This window comes from Pteropus medius, unplaced genomic scaffold (assembly GCF_902729225.1).
Source record: "Pteropus medius unplaced genomic scaffold, Ma_sr-lr_union100, whole genome shotgun sequence".
Taxonomy (NCBI): domain Eukaryota; kingdom Metazoa; phylum Chordata; class Mammalia; order Chiroptera; family Pteropodidae; genus Pteropus; species Pteropus medius.
Genome location: NW_024354500.1, coordinates 1255767 through 1260997, shown reverse-complemented (window position 1 = coordinate 1260997; position 5231 = coordinate 1255767).

Genomic DNA, 5231 nt, shown 5'->3' with positions numbered 1-5231 from the left:
AAGGAATGGGTGATTGGAGAGAGAGATAATTATGCTCACACACACAAAAAGAGATGTAATCTCTTTGTGCCATTTAACATACTTCAGTTACAATCTATAAGCATTTATTGGTACCAGGGAATGCTCAAAAGAGAGAAAAAAAGCAGATTTTTTTTGGACTACCTAGAGATATTTAATTCAAATTAGTAAAGATGTAATAAAGGCTCACTACATGCCAACTGATATTCTCATTCCAATAGATGCAAAGATCTTTGCCCTGTACAGGAGCTTGTAACATCACTGGAGATAAACAAATATGTGTCATGTAGTAAGGTCGATACAGTAGGACACCAAAAAAGGTGTGTGTGATCACAGAAAGTTCAATAAGTCTCAAAGGAAAGGTCAAAATTTTGTGTTGGGAGCAATAGTAAGGAAATACCAGATATCAGAAACAGCACACTAAAATACAGAAATGTGAATTAGTATGGTATGTTCAGAGTATGATGAGAGTATAGGGTGTTGGATGAAAGAGTTTGAGTGATTATCAAATGAATCTTGAGACCAGACAGGATCCAGAAATAACAACCGGTACTAATGAGCCATGGTATTATTTCTGAGCTTTGCTCAGAAAGAATATTCTGTCCTAAAATCATTGATTGGCAAATATGTATTATTAATAAGGAGAAATAGCAAGAATTGACCAGCAGGATATATTCATCTAGGTATTGGACTTAACTTAATATGCAGGTCCTGATCATTGGCTTCAGAAAAGGTGAACAGCTCTTTAAGAAGCTGGAAGAGAAGTCCACTCACACCCTATTTAAAAATGTGCCCTAGTACCTTTATTTTTCCAGTCTTTATCCAATAAGGCGAAATCAACCCCTGTTCAGACCTAAGGTGCCAGCAACATTTTAGCCAGCTCCATTCATTTCTTTCCATGAGCCATTGGGTCCAAGATAGTGTTTCCTTTGGATTTAGTTTCTTTGTCTTGCTAGTCTCATTCCTTTGAGGGCTTGTAAATGTGACCTCAGACTGCACTCCTGTCAGTGTTGAGGCTGTCACACATGCCTTTGTAGATAGACGCATGGCGTGCAGGCTTGGATTCCACATCACTGTTTTACTGATTTGATAAGAATTCTGATATCTCTTCTCAGAAATCACTGGGCTCACTATTCTCTCAGTTACTGCGAAACTTGCTTTTTGATATTGAATCTTGACACATTTCCTTGAATTTCCTCAACATTTCAGTTTCACCTGCCACCAGCAGTCCTACTCTATTGTGCCAGCTTCATGGAATGATTTACTCTGCCTTTTCCTTGCTTCCTCATGCTTCTCATATAAATATCATGCCTCATATCAAGTCCAAAATAGGAAAAATTACACCATCTTGTGTGGACCTTAAAATCTCAAGGATTTTATGTAGTGATAAACCTCCTTACACTAGTCAAAGACACAGATGGAGCTTTTCTGGGGCAGATTCCACAACTGGGACACACAAAATAGAGTATTACTAGATCCTGCCAATCATGACATAGGTTAAAAATGTCCTTATACAAAAATCAGAGCATCTGGTAAAAGTTTCACTTGCTGAGAAATACCATTTTTTTATATAAATACTAAGAATATCAACAATAAGATGGAAGTCGCTGCCCTTGGCTTAACTCTTACCAAAAGGATGTGGACATGGTACTTAATTCTGACCAAAAGAATTACATGACAAAAGTAGAAGTGAAAGAAGCGGCTATTTTATCTCAGCATTTTTTCATAGTGTTTCTCACATTTTTGTTCCCCTAACCCAGAAGTCTAGGTAAATAAAACCCCCTAAGGGAAATTCTTAAGTCAGAGATAGGAGTCAGTGGATAAATGGAGTTGCCTTGTTCTCCAGTGGGATAATTCTGGAATATTCCACAAACTTCTCAGAGTGTTCATAGCAGGATTGATCCCCAGTTGTCCACAGCTCACAACCCATTCTTTTACATACATTTCACTGACCTCTCTCTTTCTTGTCTCACTTCTCCCACCCTCCTCTCACTTAGGTCTCATCTCAGATAAGCCACTGGCACCCAAACTCTCATTTTACATCTATTCTTAAGAGACTTAATCTAAGTATTTTACCTTTGGAGTTAGTGACAACTGGAATAGGAAAAAAAAGATTTCTGGGGTGCTGCTAAAGTTCCATCTTAACCTGGGTAGGGTTAAACAAAAGTGTTCACTTGGTAAAAATTTACTGAATGTGGATGTATAATTTGTTCATTTTTTGTTATATTTGCTATAATTCAGTAAGAGGGTTTATACAAAGCAGTAAATGTATATTAAAACGTATAATGAGAAGTGTTCAATTCAAATAATTGTAGTCATATGGGTGAATTTTGATCTATTCCTTTGGTATCAAAGCATTAAAATAATCTAATTTATAAAACAGCAACCTTTTTGCTTATTTCCCAAATTTCTGTGAATTAAAAATAATATACATATCTATATATGCATGTATGTATGTATATATCCATATATATTATTTTAAAGTAATAAATTATTTAGTTCAATTAAATAATTAAAAACTGAATAACATACACATATACCACATATGGCTTATAGATAAGAAATTAAAGAGTTATATGACTTAAATTTTTATATCCACAGTATTCATTTCAGGCTATATCAAATATTTAATACCAGCTATTCTTTGGGATTTGTTAGCATATCTTTTAAAACTTGCCTGCGGCAGTTACAAGAACGAATGTAAAAAGTGGTTTTGATTATCGTTTTGGATTGTCAACCTTGACAGTTTGGGTGGTATTTATAGGCATGAAGAAAGAGTACAGACACTCAACACCAGTGTACCTTTATCCTTTTCCTAGGGAAGATTCTCTCCCAAAATAACCAAAGAGCTTGCTATTTGTCAGAAGAATTATAGAGTAGAGCTCTTTGGGAGTAACCTGGGGCATGAGAGTGTGGAAACAAGAATCTACTAGTGATCAGTTTGGATCAACAGGCACAAAGACACTCTTTAAATTTTCTTTTTAGCAGATTTAACTCCCTGTTTATTTAATTTTATAGCCACAATCAGGAAAAAATAAAATACTTAAACTTTTATTTCTTTATTATATTACTCAGAAGTATAAGAAGAGTTTGAATTAAAAAATAGAAGGCAAAAACAAAATGGGTTAATATGTGGCTGTTAAGGAAAAAGCAAACCAAGTCATTAGTTTATTGCCTGGATATAATCAGAGGGTAAACTTTCTATACCCAGATGATTTAGAGAAGCTCCTCAGGAGTATTGTCCACTCTAAGGAGGACCCGAAAGTAACATAACTATGACCTTTATGACGATAGAAATCCAGCAGTATCCCTGAAAGAATGCTTGTATTCTCTTACCTAATGCCTAACCAACTCTTTAATAATTCATTAAAATGGGGATTCCAAAGGATTGGCTGTTGAAATACCCATCTTGATTTCATGGGGGTCAGTTTCTGACTAAGCTCTTCTCTGCTCTGATACTAAAGCATGAATAAAATATATTGGTAAGAGGATGATGGTGCCAGAGTAATATAACCGAAGAATGGTGCATTCAAGTTTTTCCTTAAATGCTTTCACAGTTTGATTGGAAGCTGAATTTCAAGATTCTTTGTTACTAGCACCTATGCATCATAATTGCTGAGGCATATTATCATCCATCCTTACATTGAGTCTGCATATAACTTTACCCTGAAATCCACATGTCTTTGTGAGGCAGACTTTTTTTTTTTCATTTAAGTCCTTTTATTACAGTGGAGCCAGCTACTGCTGCTATCGTTAAATGCCTGTCAGCATTTCCATTATAAACCTTATTTTCAGGGGATTTATAACCTAGCCATTTTAATTCATATTCGGCTAAAAGTTGACATCAAAATTCTCAACATACAGTAGGTGCTGTTTTCTTTTATCACCAAATTTTATTTAAATCTGTTTATCTGCCTGAGATCTAGCAATGTGTAAAACCATAACACTGAGATGGAAGACAAGTAGAAATGTTTGGTAGATGTTTTCTAAAGTAAAGCTGTACACATGAAAAACTAGAGAGGAGTTAAAAAATTGTCAGACTTTGACCAGCAAAAGTTTTAATGGATAATTTGAAACCATTATTATTTGTAGTGTACTAATATTTTATACTCATAGTTTTAAAAATATATTTTACTGTGATCACGAATTCGTATCATGAAAAGTTATGACCAATTCAGCATAGCAGCATCCTGTTCACTCTAATAGGCTTATTAGCATTATGAGATATAATATAAAGTTGTATCCCTTTAAATTAAAAGTTTTAATGTACAAATTTGACTGTTTTTAGAAATTCTAACTTTGCTTTTATTCTTCATAGAAGAAACCGTGTTTTAATTTTTTTCAAAATATAAAGGTTTTACATCATCAGTCTTCTAATTCATTTATATTGTTGAAATAAGTATATACTACTGGTCATTTTTAAATACTCTAAGAACTATAATTAAGATGATGAATAAACAGAAAAAAACCAAATTGCCTCAGGTTTTATTGCTGATGAATGCAATTAAAAAAAACACAAAAACAGGCAAACTAAACTTGTAGAGATTTTTATGACAATAAATAAAAGAAAGTATGACAAGACAGTGCCCATGATGAACACAGATAGCTAAATGACTAAAAAGAATCTTCATGCAAACCATATAATATAGGCATAAAAATATTTGGAACTTCTCCAAAAAGAAGGAACAATTTGTCGAAGGGGAATAATTGCAAGAATGGTGACATGATTGACCTTATTATATAGTTATCATTTAGCATTTGCCCTATTCTTGGAACTTATTATATGCTTTACACCGCCTCATTTAAGAATTCTAATAACTTTTTGATGTGAGAATTATTATTATGCTCATTTTGCATATGAAGAAACTTAGGCTATGTAAATTAAAATTGTTTGCCCAAAGTCAGGCAGAATGAGATGACAGAGCCAAAACTTAACCCAGACCTGCCTAATTCTTAAGCCTGTGACCCTTTGGTCAAAGGTATAAAACTCAAATACAAAGAAGATATATTCATTTTGCATGGGCATGTGGATGCATCTAAAATATAAAAGTAAGAGTAAATTACACTTAACTGGTTCTCCACTGCTCTGTTTCTTTATGTCTATGACACAGTGGCTAGAGATCTAGTTGAAAGCATTTAGTCATTCCGCATGAGTCAGTGTTACCAGCAGTCTGCGGTACAGAATTTCATTCTTTATAGTGCTTTACTTCATG